We start from the raw sequence: 17,719 nt of genomic DNA on the forward strand, positions 1-17,719 counted from the left end.
AGCCTCCATGTGTTGTGTTTTTTATAGTTTTCCCTGTAATTGATTTCTAATCTCATAGCATTGGGTTCGGAAAAGATGCTTGATATGATTTCAATTTTCTTAAATTTACTGAGACTTGACTTGTGACCCAAGATGTGAGCTATACTGGAGAATGTTCCATGTGCACTTGAGAAGAAAGTGAATTCTGCTGCTTTCTGATGGAATAGCCTATAAATATCAATTAAGTCTATCTGATCTACTGTGTCATTTAAAGCTTGTATTTCCATATTAATTTTCTGTCTGGATGATCTTTCCAATGGTGTAAGTGGGGTGTTAAAAATCCCCCTCTATTATTGCGTTACTGTCTATTTACCCTTTTATGGCTGTTAGCATTTGCCTTATGTATTGAGGTGTTCCTATGTTGGGTGCATAAATATTTATATTTGTTATATGTTCTTCTTGGATTGATCTCTTGATCATTAGGTAGTGAGTGTCCTTCCTTGTCTCTTGTAACAGTCTTTATTTTACAGTCTATTTTATCTGATCTGAGTATTGCTACTCTTTCTTTTGATTTCCATCTGCATGGAATATCTTTTTCCATCCCCTCACTTTCAGTATGAATGTGTCCCTAGGTCTGAAGTGGGTCTCTTGTAGACAACATATATATGGGTCTTGTTTTGTAACCATTCAGCCAGTCTGTGTCTTTCGGTTGGAGAATTTAATCCATTTACATTTAAGGTAATTAACAATATGTATGTTCCTATTACCATTTTCTTAATTGCTTTGGGTTTGTTTTTGTAGGTCTTTTTCTTTTGTGTTTCCCACCTAGAGAAGTTCCTTTAGCATTTGTGGTAAAGCTGGTTTGTTGGTGCTGAATTCTCTTAGCTTTTGCTTGTCTGTAAAGCTTTTGATTTCTCCATAGAATCTGAATGAGATCCTTGCTGGATAGAGTTCTAGGTATTTTCCCTTTCAATATATCTTGCCACTCCCTCTGGCCTGCAAAGTTTCTGCTGAAAAATCAGCTGATAACCTATGGGGGTTATCCCTGTAGGGATTCCCTTGTATGCTATTTACTGCTTTTCCCTTGTTGCTTTTAATATTTTTTCTTTGAATTTAATTTTTGTTAGTTCGAATAATATGTGTCTTGGCATGTTTCTCCTTGGGTTTATCCTGTATGGGACTCTCTGTGCTTCCTGGATTTGGGTGGCTATTTCCTTTCCCATGTTAGGAAGTTTTCAACTATAATCTCTTCAAAATTTTTTTCAGACTCTTTCTCTTTTCTTCTTTTGAGATCCCTATAGTTCAAATGTTGGTGTGTTTAACGTAGTCCCAGAGGTCTCTTAGACTGTCCACATTTCTTTTCTTTTCTTTATTCTGCTCCTCAGCAGTTATTTCCACCATTCTATCTTCCAGCTCACTTCTTTGTTCTTCTGCATCAGTTATTCTGCTATTGATTCCTTCTAGTGTATTTTTCACTTCAGTTATTTTGTTGTTCATCACTGTTTGTTTGTGCTTTCATTCTTCTAGGTCCCTGTTAGACATTTCTTTTATTTTTTCTATCTGTGCCTCCATTCTATTTCTGAGATTTTGGATCATCTTTACTATCATTTCTCTGAATTCTTTTTCAGTTAGGTTGCCTATTTCCTCTTCATTTATTTGGTCTTGTAGGTTTTTACCTTGCTCCTTTGTCTGTAACATATTTTTATGTCATCTCATTTTTTTTGATGGGTGGGGTTGCATTCCTGTCTTGCTGGTTGTTTGGCCTGAGGCATCCATCACTGGTGTTTGTAGACAGTTGGGTGGAGCTGGGTTTTTGTGCCGAGATGAGGACATCTGGGAGAGCTCACACTAATTAATATTCCCTGGGGCCCGAAGTTTCTGTGAGTCCAGTGTCTTGGACTTGGTGCTCCTACAATAGGAGCTCAGGCCTGAGCCCCAGCCTGGGAACCAAGACCCCACAAAATGTGCAGTACGGTGGAAAAAAAAAAAAGACGACAAACAAAAAAATAAGCAGAACTATAACAAAGGATAAAAAAATAAAATAAAATTAGGAAAATAAAATGTATTGAAAAAATAAAAATGAAACAGTAACAAGCAAAACAGAACCACAACAGCAAAATAAATAATAAAAAATAAAGTTAAAAGATAAGAATAAAAAATAAGAAAAAAAAGTAATAAAATAAAAAAAGTAAAACATTCCCCAGTGCCTCTGCTATCAGTATCCTTGCCCCCACGATGAGCTACAGCCAATCCCTGCCTCCTCAGTAGGCACTCCAAGACCTCTAGGTAGGTCTCTGGACCAGCTATGTCAGCCCCATCTCTGCATGTATTTCTCTCACCAGCATCTGCTCCTAAAGCTGGCCCAGAGCACACATGGCCGCACAGGCCAACTGGGGCACAGGCCTCCACAGGTGTGCCCACAGGGGCTGCCACAGCCAGAGGAGGCCTTGAAGGGGTGTGGCACTCAGCCTGCCAGGACCCATGCAGCCAGAGGAGGTTCTGGCATAGGCAGGGCTCAGGCCAGGACCCACACTGCTGGGGGCGCTTTGTGGAGGAGGGGAGCTCCACTTTTTAACTATTCACCCCTTTATCCACACTACTCTTTCTCAGAAACTAAGTAGCTTGTTCATAAGTAGATTCTAACTTCAAGATATATCTTGGGACAACTGTGGCTGTCTCCCTACACAGCTGCCACATGGTGAGGGACTTCCTCCCATCTGATCTGCATTACTGCAGTAGCCCACTCACTGTTCTCCCTGTTTCTGCCCTTGTCACCCTACAGCTTATTTTCAATGAAACAGCCAGAGTTACCCTGTTAAAACATAACTCAGACCTTTTCATGTTTCTCTTCAAATTTCTCAAAATGCTTCCTTCTCACTTGTTCTGAGTAGAAGCCCAAGTTCAAATCTTGAAGTGCAAGGTCCTACATGACTGCTTCCCCCTTACCTCTCTGAACTCATTTCTAGTAACTCTCCTGCTGCCTCAGTGTTTTCCAGCTACCCTGGCCTCCTTGCTATTTCTGAAAGTCCTTGGACACACACATACCTTATGACCTTTCCACTTGCCTTATTCCCTCTGTTGAAGATGCTTTCCTTCTGGATGAGGGAATGTGACTCCTCTTTTTTCATAACTTTCCTCAGTTGATACCTTCTTAGAGAGTTCTTTCACATCATATCTAAAATTTCTCTGCTCAACTCCTGCACCCCCAGAATATCCTCCTGCTTTTTAGATTTCTCCTTAGAACTTTTAATTCTAATACACTATATGTTTTAGTTACTTAATTCATATGTTGTCTACCTCTCCTGTTAGAAGTTAAGACCTAAAGAGTGGGGTTTTGTCTGTTTCGCTCAGTACTCTATCACCAGTGCCTACAACAGCACCTGGCATTAGGGACCCACACTGCACAACTCCATCCTCACTGCATTCCATGTAAGCAGGAATTTCTGGAGAGTAATTGAATAGCAAGGTACTTGTCTCCCTGGAATTATAGAAAATGGTGACCTTGTCTCTTATCTACTAAGCATAAAACAAATGTTAAAGAAATAAATGACTATATAAACCAGTAATCACACTACCATAGGTAAGGAGTCTTGGGAATTTGCAGGGTTTTATTTATTTTTTAAAAAAAGACTCACTGCTAGGCAAAACTATGGCAACAGTAAAAAGATCACTGGTAGCCAGAGGTGGTGGAAGCAAGGATGGGTAGGGATAAAGAGAAACAGCACAGAGGACTCTTAGGGCAGTGAAAAGACTCTGTATGATATTATAATGATAGATGTATGTCATTATACTTGTCCTAACCCTAGAATGTATAACACCAAGAGTGAACCCTAATGTAAACTATGGACTTTGGGTGATTATGATGTGCCCAGGTAGTTTCACCAGCTGTCATAAATGTACCACCCTGGTGGGGGATGTTGATAGTGGGGGAAGCAGTGGATGTGTGGGAGCAGAGACAATATGAGAAAGCTCTGTACCTTCCTTTCAATTTTGTGATAAACCTAAAACTGCTGTAAAAATAGAGTAAAAAAAAATCCTTGCTGCCAAATTAATCCATGTTTATTCAGTTACAATCACTGAAACTATCTTTTTTTAAAAAATCATTAATTCTTGTTGGCTAAAATGTGGAAAATACCTAAAGAAATATTTTCCAAAATACAAAATTCAGACAACACTTTCAGGCTGGGATTGTCTTTTTGATTTAGGTAACCACCCAGTTTCTATATTTTTCTCCTGACTGAAAACAGCCAGGAATCTGAAGCAATTAATTCTGTTTTATTCCTCCTCATTTAGCAAACATTTATTGAGTACTTGATAGGTTCCAGGTGTGGTATTAGATATCTCAATGCTTGTAATTGAAATTAAATACTGACAAAAGCTATATAACCTTGTGATCTTGTACCAAAACTGTGAATTATCAGAAAGATTGTTCAGGCAAATCATGGAAAACTATATTGCACATATCCTGAGAATTAAATTTATTTTCCTTTTCCTGAGGATCAGTAATGAATGCCATGTCCAAAAATGTCCTTGCTGGCAATAAATATGATATCCACACTAAAAAAATAAAGAGTAAACACACCCTTACTAAATATATTTAACAATTTTTATATTTTGAATACAAGTCCATGTTTGGTTTTGAAAATACAGATAGATATTTGAGGGAAAAAATATGACGTTGCATTTGGTTTCCAATTTTAACCTCAGGGAAACTTACTTTTAAACTAATGATTACTAAAGAAAAATTAATTAATTAATATTTGTATTGAAAATTCCTCTTCTTTTGCTGAAGTTATGTTATGCTGTGTATCATTTTTTTCAACTCATATCTCAGATGTAAAAAATCTTCATCAAAAGGTATCATATAAAGCAAGTAATTCTGAGGCTGTAAGTATAAAGCAGGCAACTGAGGGGCTATATGTATCCTAGTTCAAATGACCATCAAACCACAAATTTGTATTTGCATCCCCACCAATTCCAAGGTTGGGTTTGGGTTCCTAATAAACGTTATCAGTATTTAGTATAATACAGTGGTACACTTAACTCATTTGCTGAATTTCTTTTTCCTTGGGTTATACCAGTTTATTTTCTGAAATTCAGCCCTAGATAAAGTAGCAATCTTTACATTTAATTCATTTTTTTAATTGTGGTAGTTCATTTGCTTGCTTCAAAAATGTCTTAAACTGCTATATATTTTTTAAAAGAAACATTAAAATGAATTATGAATATTTAAGTATATTGTATATCATTTTATATTACCACTCCAAGGTCATTACAAACAAGAAGAACAAAGGTAAGGAAAGCTGGAAGTCACTCCCTCCATCAAATGATCACTGCTTCACCAACAACTGAAATTTAAAGTGAAAAATACAGTTACGTCTCATGTGGAATATGATTGACCTTGTTCATGATTTTCCAAGGGAAAATAATTTATAGGTGCACTATTTTTATTTTATTTTGGGTTTCTGTACTACAAAAGAGCTGATGCACCTATCTTCAAAGGAAAGAACCAAAAAGACTCAATGACAAGAGTGCAGCACAGGGGACACTATGAGATTAGGCTTTTCACATCCAAGACCATGTATCATACAGTTTCCAACTGTGAGATGGATTTACTGCACGGCCCCAGACTTGAGGCCACCTGGATATGAAAGAACTGTCCATCTTCAGATTAATCATTTCTTGGCTGGGAAAAGTTCTTTTCCTGAGTGTGTTTGGAGGGTCATTATTAAACCTATAGGCTGTAAAAGACATTAGCTGCACTAGACAAGTTCTTTCTAAAGCTGCACTTTATCCACTGACCAATTTGGTTCATATCATCCCATAAACAGTTCTCCTGAGAACAACATTTTTTATTCAGATGAATCAATTTCCAGTGAAGGAGTCCTGATATTATTAGGGAGATGACCCAAGGGCCATAATCCTAATTGGCTACATCAAGTGTCACAAGAATATAGCAATGTGGACTGTATGTGCTAAGCACTGGTCAGTCACAAACACATAAAAAAATATTTTAAAAAGATCCTAAACATACCCCAAGTTTGAGGTGCAAAGTTATAGAGTGAGAATCTCCTCAAAGCTTTCATTTTCTTTTGTCTGAAAACAAATAAGAGCTCCTCTCTACCTAACAGCATTCATTATGTCTTTTGTTAGAAACGTTGTTGGATATTCTAATAAGATATTTCAAAATCATTTAATGAAATTTCAGTGTTTTGTGATGGAATTGGTGTTCCTAAGAGTACTATATCTAGGAGAAGGAATTCAACATCATGTGAAAGGGAACCAAAGACTAAAATCTCCTTATCAGTATGTCTCTTGGCTCTTAAAATAATCCTTAAGGGTTTGGTTCTGGTAGAGATGGAAGTAAAATTATGTCTTTCTGGTCACTAAGCAAACTTGTTCTCTGCTTTCAGGAGTTTATTTTCCCCCAAAGTTAATCAGGACCAGTCATGTCACTCACTGCCTGATATCTTTGAAGACCATCATTCTGTCTGATTCCTTCATCTTTAGATGTTCGTGTCTCTCTACCTCAAAAGACAGTGGGTTGGTCCCAAAGACTGGGCCCTGACACACTTACTATCAAATGCACTCATACAGTGTTTAACTATCACTCTCCCTTCCCTTTCAGTGAAATTTCATAAGATATCTAGATTTCCACTATCTTGAGAAAGAAGAAACGCTGCAACACAACTAAGGTGAAGACCAGTGGTTTCCAGTGTCCCTCTCAGTCCATCAAATACATGTGGTGACAGTGAATGGCTATACTATTTTCACTAGCTTTATTCTCTAGACCTGGCTGATATTTACAGATGACTCATTGTCTTGAGGTGTAATTTTCTGGACTCTTGCTAGGACTCATCACTGGATACTATTCCCATGCAAATCACTTGACTTTGGAAAATGTTCTTGTATTTTCAGTGGTCACTTGTGACCTTATCCCTAGCTGTTAGTAAACTCGTCTTCCCATCTATCTTCTTGCTTCTGGGGTTTTATTGTCCTTCCAGTGCCCACATCAGTCCCAAGGAAGATGCTCACACATCCCTTCCCCTGACAGCCTTGGAGAAGAGGACAATTCTAACGCAGCTCCTTGCATCCTACACACTGCCTGCTTTAGCTTTCTCTGGAATAAGTTTGCTCCCAGAACTCTGGGTCTTCCAGCAGCAGCAGAGAACATATCTCAAGCTCTTTGAGTCTTCCAAAAGAAGAGTCCATCATTAGGCTTGAGGTGTTCAAGATAGGCTCCTTCTTCCTCCCCTCACCTAATTCTAAAATATTTCTTTTGAAAAGTCTGTGCTGGAAATTTGTGTCACTTTGATAGCTGATATCGTATTGGCAACTCAGTCCAAACTGAGGGAGAAATAGTTCTGTTCTAACTTAATATCCTGTGTTATAGCTTTCAAATTTATAAGGATTTTTGTGGGACTGTATATTTCATTGGCTGTAACATACAATCACAGACATTTATGAAGAACTTTCTATATCCAAGAACTATGGAAGGTAACAAGGATGATAAGATGATTAAAACCAGATTCCTACCACATTGTTATTTTCATGATTAAGGCAAAACAAATAACAATAATAATCTACCTCTGAAATATTGTTTTTATAGTATTTGGTAACTTTTTCAATTTCACCACTATTTAACAATAACTTCTATCAGGAAAAAATAGCAAAGAAGCACCAAGATAATATTGTTTTTTGTGATTCATTTGATACCTGCTTCTATGCCCTGATTCTCATTTTCTAGAGTTAATGACCAAAGAAAATAAGCATCCTTTATAAACCCTCTAATTAGGTCACTCTCTCTTTACTATCTTTAAAAAAATTTTTTTTTAGTTTTTACAGGTATAATTGACATGTAATATTATATTAATTTCAGGTGTACAGCATAATGATTCACTAACTTATATACAGTATACACTGTGAAATGATCACCACAATAAGTTTAGCTAACATCCATCATCTTACATAGTTACAAATATTTTCCTTGTGATGAGAATTTTTAAGATCTACTCTCTTAGCAGCTTTCAAATATGCAATCCAGTATTACTAACTATATTTACCATGCTATATACTAAATTCCCATGACATTTATTTTATAACTAGAAATTTGTACCTTTGGACCCCTTTTTCCTTTATGCTAATATATACATTTCCATGATTCTTTTCATCAGGATTCTTAGGAGATGAGTGCTTGGAAATACCTAACTCATATTTCTGATACCTTGTCCCTTACTTATTCTTTTGGTATGACAGTGAACGGCTGCCTACATCCTCCAAATCTCCAGAACTGGATGGCACAGAGCAAGAGTAGTATCTTAAACTCCAGATTCTCTCCATAACTTTTCCCAACCTCCTTCTACCCAAATAGGCAAACTGTTTCACAAACATATTCTATGTGTGAGAATAAAATGAAGCCCAAACTTCTTTCTGTCTCAGAACAAACACAGACTTAGATATTCATATTCTCTTGTACTGTACTGGTAAGCAAGGGAGAAACAAATGCTTCAAGGTAGCAATAAATGAAGTCTTTGTGCAGTTCTTGTGTAGATTTAAGCTGCTAGCTTTAGGAAGCTAGTTTAGGAAGGAGACATTGAGGGAAGTTCCAAGAAGGCAGTAATCTTGAAGAAATGTTTTAATGTGATATACATTTATTTGAAGAAAAAGGCAGAACAAGGTGTGCAAGTGGGGAGGAGCATGTTTGGAAGGGGCAGGTTTGAATGAACTCAAACATTTTATTAAAGTCACCAGTCAATATTTACTTGTATATCTATATTTGGACAAGTACGGGCAAGTTACCTCTGTGGTGTTTAAATTAAAATTGTTTCTACATACTATGTATATTATACAAAATGGAGCTATGGCTTAGCTTAAAAAAGCCACTTGGGGCTTTATTTTTTTGAAAATGTATATAACTTTTGTGAGTCTTAGTTTCCTCATTGTTGTAGAGATTGGCTATGAAAATAAATATCAAATTATATTGTAAACTATTGAGTGCCAGAAAAATATAAACAATGAGGCAGAAGATAGCAAGTGAAACAGAACAGACACTTTTTAATAATAATTCTAAATCCAAAAGGTAATTTTTGCTAGAAAGTTACTGCTGAGCAGTCACAGTAGCAGAATTTTTTATTCAGATGCTTCGACTCTGTCTCCTAAACCAACCTTAAACTTTCTTCAATAAAAACCCCTTTCTAAATTTTTAAGTTTTAACTAGTTACCAAATAAACTGAAGCCTTGGATTCAAAGCCTTCATAGTACCAGATGGTGGCATCAGAATGGGCCTGTCTTCCCTAAGAGTTGAGTTTAATGAGGAAAATGAGGTTGTGAGAGTCAATACATCTGAATCTCAAGAAAAAAAAAAGGCAATTTATATTTGATATCTACTAAAAATGGATATATCTTCTTCAAATACACTTAAGGTATTTTCTGACTCAAGGTAAGCAGGTATTTGGGACCATCTGTTTTCTAATACTTTCTTACTATGGAAGGAAATAGCAATTTTGATGTGAACAGCAAAGAATATGATAAAATTAAATGTCACCAAAGTCAAAAGAAAGAAGAGTTAAGTATAATAAAATCTCTAAACAAACCGTATGCATGTATACCAGCTCCTCATAGGCAAATTATTTATAATTGCTAAGTTCTACTTCCTCGTTTCCAAAATGGTGAATGTAATAGAATGTATTTTATTGACTTGTGAAACTTAAAAAGAGAGTTAATGCAAATAGTTAGCCCATTACCTAGAACACAGGAAATTCTCAGGAAACTTTTTGGCTCTTTTTATTAAGATCAGTAAGTGGTGGGTGGCAAAGAAGATACATACTTAAAATAGAATCCGTAATCAGTATCTCCTATGCTTTCAAAAATTTGCCTAAAGTACAAAGGGTGAGTTTTTATTATGTCATGTTTTTTAACTAGGACAATCATCTATACGTCTGCTATGAGAAAATGAGATATCCATAATTTTATAGAGAAAGCAAAATAGCATAATTAAAATCATTCATATTTGTTTTAAAACAAATCTCATTTCCAGTACTATAATAAAATCCTTTTACAAATAGCATCAGGACCAAAAATAAATTTATAAAACTAATTGGCTCCATACAAGCTGAGCTAATGAGTGTCATTTGGGTCAAATTCTCAAATTACAAATAAATGTTATCGTTTATCAACTGAACACTTTCCTCAATAAATCCTTGCACTGCTTTTCTTACTTCTCAGGCATATGGTTTGAGACTTCCTTCTGATTTAGTAAACCACATTTACCCGTGTCTGACCTTTCACCTAGTGGAAACTTTTATCTTCAAACAGCAGCTAATTCAAATATTGCATAATGCAAAATGGAATTTGGAGGGAGATTACACTTTAATTACACTAACATAATCATTTTCATCTCCCCCAACAGCTCCACCCCAGGAAAAGTGTTTGGTTCTATGGAGAAACTCTAAGTACACCTACACCAAGAAGCGTTTATCTGTGATCTGCTGACAAAGACCATCCTCAGTGTGGACAGCAAGTTTTCTTCTCTATTTGATTCATGGAATGTTTATGTGGATAATTCTCTCGAAATCCAGCTTGATTTATGAATAATCTTCTCTGCTCTGTTGAATCATTAAATCCAGAGTATTAGCACGTTTGAAATATACATAGAGAAAACAATGGCGTTCAAATAAAAGAGTCTCTGTGGTCTTAAGTATGAACATCGTTCTGGAACATGCATTTTGCACTATATGAAAGGAGTAAGGACCTATGTATGACTCACTTAGTTTCATTTTATTTTTACCTCCTGAAGTTCCTTTTGTTCAGATTGTCTCATCCATTTGTTTGATTTTATTTAAATATGTAATTCATGTTATTGTAAACCTGCATTCCTTCTGAAACAACTCATTTAACATATAAATAAATGAATAAACTAATGATGAATAATGAACTAAGAAATTGTTTTGAATGAATGTATGAATAGCAGAATGAAAAAAAATAAAATGTATTAGCTCACTAATGGTTTCCTGGTAGATGTGATAAAGGTGAGAGGATTTAAGTTTCAATATGAAAAATGGTACAAAGTAGGGTAGAAACATATGCTTTAAAAAGTCAGTCATCACCTTCACAAATTTTCAAGGGGCTGTCACTTACTGTCATACATATTCTCTCTTTTTTTTTTAACCACTCTTGGCCTCTTTCCTACTTCTCACTTCTCCTCTCTATTCTAAGACTTTCATGTAAATTGACACAGAATATTCAGAGTTACTATGCTAAAAAAACCCCATCATAGTAAGAAGATGAATTTGAGTATTCTGATCCCTGATATTAAGGGATGGAAAGAAATTGGTAAGGTAGCCAAGTAGTGAAAAAGAAAAAAAAAAAAAAAAGAGGAAAAAAAGAGAGAGAAAAACCAGTTGTAAAGCTGCAATGAATGGGGAGTTGGGAAGAAAACTAGTTACTCATTGAAGGTGCCAGAAGGAGAAATGATGACATAAATTCATAGCTTCTCACCATAAAGGTGAATAATGACACAGACACTTAGACTTGGAAATGAGAAGAAAAAGGTGTATGCAAGGTTCTTCTATTTATACCTGATTGAGATATGAAAAGAAAATGAAGGATGGTATCACTAAAGAAAAATTCCAGACAGTTAAGCAATTTTAGGAATGATTCATTTTAAGATATAGCCATCAATTATTTATAAGGGTTAATAAATAGATTTATAAGCAAGAGGTACATGGAGTCTAGAAATACATAAATGCCCTGCAAATTATTTACCACCTCGACAATTCATAACACATGAACTACTGCTGAAAACACAATTTACTTGACTTTAAAATTTGCACCATAAACTATAAATGGACTGGTTATGGAGCATCAGCCATTTGTAATGTGCTATGCAATATTTAACACCAACTAAATGTGTTTTCACTAGTTGTTGACCAGTTGGACTAATTTAATAAGAATTCCTAGTGCCTAAAGATTTATTTGTAAGTAAAATGATCATAACTATTTAATGGTCTTGATATCAAAGATGTAATTCTCATACAGAATATCATAGATTGGATTTAGTGTACAAAGTTTAAGATGAAGCATCCAAAATTTAAAAAAAATAAAAACAATTGTCAGAAAAAAGTTATACCACCTGTTTACTATATCTCCCTTGGTCCCCAGCTTTTCATCTTTACTTCCTCCCTTTTTATTTTCACATTTAGGTCATCTCTTAATATTCCTTGCTTTTGTGAATCCTCTCTTATTCTTTATACCTCTTTTGTTCTTATTCTCTAGTCATTCCCCAGCGAGCTCTTGGTTTCCAAAGGGAGATGTATTTCTATTAGGCATGGCAGTAAACAAGTGGAAATATTCCATAGTTATTCTGCTTTCTGAACAAATAGCTGTAATCACCAGAGTCCCCGTCATCACCTCAGAGACTTGGATTGTCAGGATTCTTAGTCTGGATGGTGCTTTATTGTGTCTTTGCTCATCAAGAACTACTCTCCCCCATTGTAATGTCTAGAAATGCACAAAGGTTTATGATTACGATTTGAGAGTGATACCTACATTTATTGTTTTGTATTCTACTGCAAGAGGTAATAAAGATTTGGAGCTTGCTAGTAATCTGTCTTTAAAATGCCACAGCATCACATTCTCTCAGTATTCTGTTTCATTCATCAGCATAGACTAGGTTATGCTGTGGAAACAAAAAAAAAAATCAAAATTGTTGAACTATATACAAGCTTATTTCTCATCAATTCCACATGTCAAATGTCAGCTGCCTAAGGGCTCTGCTCTTCAGATTCACTCAGGTCCTCAGGCTGGAGGAGTCCCCTGCCTAACACAGGGTTCGAAGACACTGGGAAGGAAAAGAGAACCTGGCATCAGAGAAGAGGCTTTTAGCTTCATTAGTTTCTGTTTGTATTCAACTGTAAGGCTTTCCCCCGATCTTTGTCATTTTAAGTTAACTTTGAATATATAAAATGTTTACATAGTTGAAAAGTCAAATCTGTATAAAGCAAGGTATACTCAGAGAAGCCCACACACATTGTACTTCTCCATTTTCATTAGTTCCTAGTTTATCCTTCCGGCATTTCTTCTTTTGCAAAAAAATAACCTCTTTTCTCTTTCAGAAAATGTAACATAATTCATCCTATTTCTTTCCCCTCTTAACAGCGTATCTGGGATATTACACCACATCAGTTCATAGAGCTTTCCTTATCATTCCTAGAGCTAGCTGCACAGTCCTGCACTGTGAGAATGCATGGTGTCTTATTCAACTGATCTCCTCTGTAAGGTGATGTAAGCTGTTTCTAACATTTCACTGGTATGATAACGCTACAGTGACTCTCTTGTGCATATTTGTTTTCCTATTGCTGGAGGTTTATCTTTAGAGTAAACTCCTAGAAGTGGGATTACGGAGTCACAGGGTAAATGCGCATGTAGTTCGGTTAGATCTTGCCAAGTTCTTCCTCCCAAGGGTGGTACCATTTTGCATTCCCACAGCAGTGGAGGAGGTTCCCCACAGTTGCCCACAGCTTCCCTCACAGTTCTGCCAGAATGATCAACCTTCTAGCTTCTGTCAATTTGATAAGTGCGAAGGCTTTTATTATCATTCTATTCATTGTAAACTTTTTGAACATTCTTTGAACATTGTTTCTTTGAACATATTTAAGGAACAGTTGCTTATTTTCTGTGAACTCTCTGTTCATGCTTTTGCTCATTGTTCAACAGTGTTTGGTTATATTCCCTCAGTATTACACTCCTTTATATATTAGGAATATTAATCCTTTACCTTTGATATATATTCAAATATTTTCTTCTAGTGTGTTATTTGCCTTTGGACTTTGCTTATGGTGTGGTTGTGTTAAACAAAAATAAATTTTTCTTCATTTTTATGTTGTCAAATTTTTCTTTTATTGCTCCTTGATTTTGAGTCACAGGAAGATTCCCCCCAACACCAAAGTTATAAAAGTGGTCACACTTGCTTTCTTCTAGTGTTTGTGTGGTTCCATTATTTTTACATTTGCATCTCTGATAGTTGTACTTCTCTCTGTTTTTCTCTTCTAATTTCTCCCTAATTCCCCTCTCTAATGATTCCTTTATCTAAAGATACCATTAGGATTATTAAAGAAGTTGAGTAATTTGTTTTATTAATATAATGTTTCCTTATAAATTTTCTAACCTATTACTTTTGCTTTGGGAATAAAGAACTGCAATATTTCAGTGGCATAAACAACAAAGATTCAGGCTCACTCATGTTAAGTGCTGGCACTGGGACACTGTGGTTCAGTGCAGCTGGGCTACATGTAGATTGGGTTTCTACTCCTCATCCTTCTCTTTCCAAGATCCAGGCCGAAAAATTAGTGCCCCTCTAAGCTATGCAAAAAGCAGGAACAAGGGCTTCCTTGGTGGAGCAGTGGTTGAGAGTCCTCCTGCTGATGCAGGGGACGCGGGTTTGTGCCCCGGTCCGGGAGGATCCCACATGCCGCGAAGCGGCTGGGCCCGTGAGCCATGACCGCTGAGCCTGCGCGTCTGGAGCCTGTGCTCCGCAACGGGAGAGGCCACAAGAGTGAGAGGCCCATGTACCGCAAAAAAAAAAAAAAAAAAAAAAAAAAGCAGGAACAAGAGAGCACGAGCTAAACCACGCGATCACATGAAACGTCCACCCTAATGCCAAAACACACGGCTCAGCTGAAACCTGTCACTCTTCCAAACCCAAATTCAATTCAACAGGTAAGTCATGTAACAATAGGCAGGAAAGTCGAATCCTGTAAGAGGGAAGGTGAAAATGGGAAAAATAATTCTAGGTATGGTTTCTACATAGTTTAATATTAAAATAGAGATGCTACTAAATATATTATTTTAATAATGTCTTAATTACAAATAAACAATGACCTTAGAAAATCTGGAGAATATTTTTTAAAGTAAATAAGAAAGTATTATGTATAAACTCAACATCTAGGTATAAAAACTATTAATATTTTATGTATCTCCATGAATTAAAATCACAAAATCTTGTTCAAACTATTAACTATTTTTCCAATGCCATTATTAGTACATAAAATAAAATTTTCTTTCAGCAAAGAAGTACTTATGTATAGTATTTATAGTATATTAAAAATATACTGACTTTAGGTATGTAAAAATATGCTGATGTTTATTGATTTTTATTCTATCTTGAGTCTTTTAAACTACTATTTCTGTTCCTTTAAATCTGGCTACAGAGAGGGACTTTTAAGTGACAGTACATTTATTTCCTGTACAAGTCATCCAATTAAAGGACCTTTACCAAGGTTGTTAGACTTTCGACTTTACATAATTTGATAGTTGGTTCATTTGATAGCCCTTACTTTATGGATGTCATCTTTGCTAGTTGTCTATTTTATTGTTTTACAATTATGCTTATGCTGCTGAAAATGACAGAATGAATGACTCCAAAATCCTAGTCTGAATATGAGGCGATAAGACAAACAAATGCTTACTTCACTAGACTCCAACTTTCCTGTGGACAGGCTCTTTGTATCCTCAAAATTCCTGACGGACAAGAGACGTTGAATGAATTTTGAAAGGATGCATTAATGAATAGTATGTCTTTCTCCCTCTCTTGCTCAAATTGATCAAGGAAAAATTCAGTATCATACAGTTCACAGGCCTGTTCTGGGGAATATCTGACCTTTTCAACAAATAAGATTTGAGAGTCTTTTATGTGACAGACACTGTGTTATGTGTCAGGGTTAAATCAATGAGTACGATAGTACCCCTGCTCTTCGCAGCAAGGAATTTTCAGCTGGCTCTGGGAAAGTGCCTTGAATGGACAGATATTAGCAATATATATTCAGATGCAAGATTTAGACAGGTTAGGCTAAACCAGAGGTTCTCACTCTTTTTTTTTTTTAGAAGTACATATTTAATTTAAAGCTTTGAAAATCAACTAGTTACAAATAATCCTTCAGACAAATTTAAAATTAGAACTCAAAAGTTGTCAAAGATTTAGAACTAATTATTGCATTCATTTGCATATGTATCATGTTCACACGCATTCTTATTTTAATGGGAACAACTCTTTTTTTTTTTTTTTTTTTTTTTTTTTTTTTTTTTTTTGCGGTATGCGGGCCTCTCACTGCTGTGGCCTCTCCCGCTGCGGAGCACAGGCTCCGGACGCACAGGCTCAGCGGCCATGGCTCACGGGCCCAGCTGCTCCGCGGCATGCGGGATCCTCCCGGACCAGGGCACGAACCCGTGTCCCCTGCATCCGCAGGCGGACTCTCAACCACTGCGCCACCAGGGAAGCCCGGAACAACTCTTTTTAACAGACAAAATTCAAACAACAAAAGAAAGTTTTGTAAAAAAGCTTACCTTTACTATTACTTATTTTATGTATTTTTAAAATAGCTATCTTTTATAGTCTTACAAACTATTTGCCCCATGGCCTGGTAGTTTAAGGCTAAATACAGTTGTATTATTCATTTTAACTTTATGACTACAAGGAAGTCACATTACCTCTCAATGCCTCATAAGAAAAACTGTACCTACCATCAATTCATATGTTGAAACTGCTTTATACTCCTTTACCAAATTATATTATAAAGTTGTTTCCGTAGAAACTTTTAAACATATAAAAGAGTGTACAGTATTACATTTTCCTTCATACAAATTTGCAACCCTCACTGAAAAATTCATTTGCTCCAGCTGTCATCACAAACTTTTGCATGTCAATTAAGGTACTAATTGATATGCAGATCTGTTTATGTACTGAGGTGTCTAATGGCCTCTAGTGGTGCACTACAAACATGCACCATGAAAAGCAGACTTGCATTCTCCAAAACCTATCACTGAACAACAGCTGGATAAGAGGATTGAGTTTTACAAAATCATTCACTATTTGGAACACCCAGTATGTTTTCTGCCTTCCTTCTAACTATGTATCTGTCAAGGACTAGAAATACATTCCTTATCTGGGTCACAGTAATTCCTACAGTAACAACAGAAAAAATGGGAGTACAGAAAAATATGAAACTATTATATTTATGTAAAGGTCATGTGGGAAAATGATTTCAAATATGCAAAAGACTTTTTTTTTTTTTTTATCCTTCCCCCTCCCCATATCCTCAAGTCCATGACCTAGTAGGTCTGTGTTTTATTCCCGTCCTATCCCTAGGCTCTTCATGACATTTTTTTTTTCCATAGATTCCATATATTTGTGTTAGCATCCGGTATTTCTTTTTCTCCTTCTGACTTACTTCACTCTGTATGACAGATTCCAGGTCCACCCACCTCACTACAAATAACTCAGTTTCATTTCTTTTTATGGCTGAGTAATATTCCATTGTATATATGTGCCACATCTTTATCCATTCAGCTGTTGATGGACACTTACGTTGCTTCCATGTCCTGGCTATTGTAAATAAGGCTGCAATGAACATTTTGGTAAATGACTCTTTTTGAATTCTGGTTTTCTCAGGGTATATGCCCAGTAGTGGGATTGCTGGGTCGTATGGTAGTTCTAGTTGTAGTTTTTTAAGAAACCTCCATACTGTTCTCCATAGTGGCTGTATCAATTTACATTCCAACCAACAGTGCAAGAGGACTCCCTTTTCTCCACACCCTCTCCAGCATTTATTGTTTCTAGATTTTTTGATGATGGCCATTCTGACCGGTGTGAGATAATATCTCATTGTAGTTTTGATTGGCATTTCTCTAAAGATTAATGATGTTGAGCATTCTTTCATGTGTTTGTTGGCAATCTGTATATCTTATT

This window comes from Kogia breviceps, chromosome 2 (genome assembly GCF_026419965.1).
Source record: "Kogia breviceps isolate mKogBre1 chromosome 2, mKogBre1 haplotype 1, whole genome shotgun sequence".
Lineage (NCBI taxonomy): Eukaryota > Metazoa > Chordata > Mammalia > Artiodactyla > Physeteridae > Kogia > Kogia breviceps.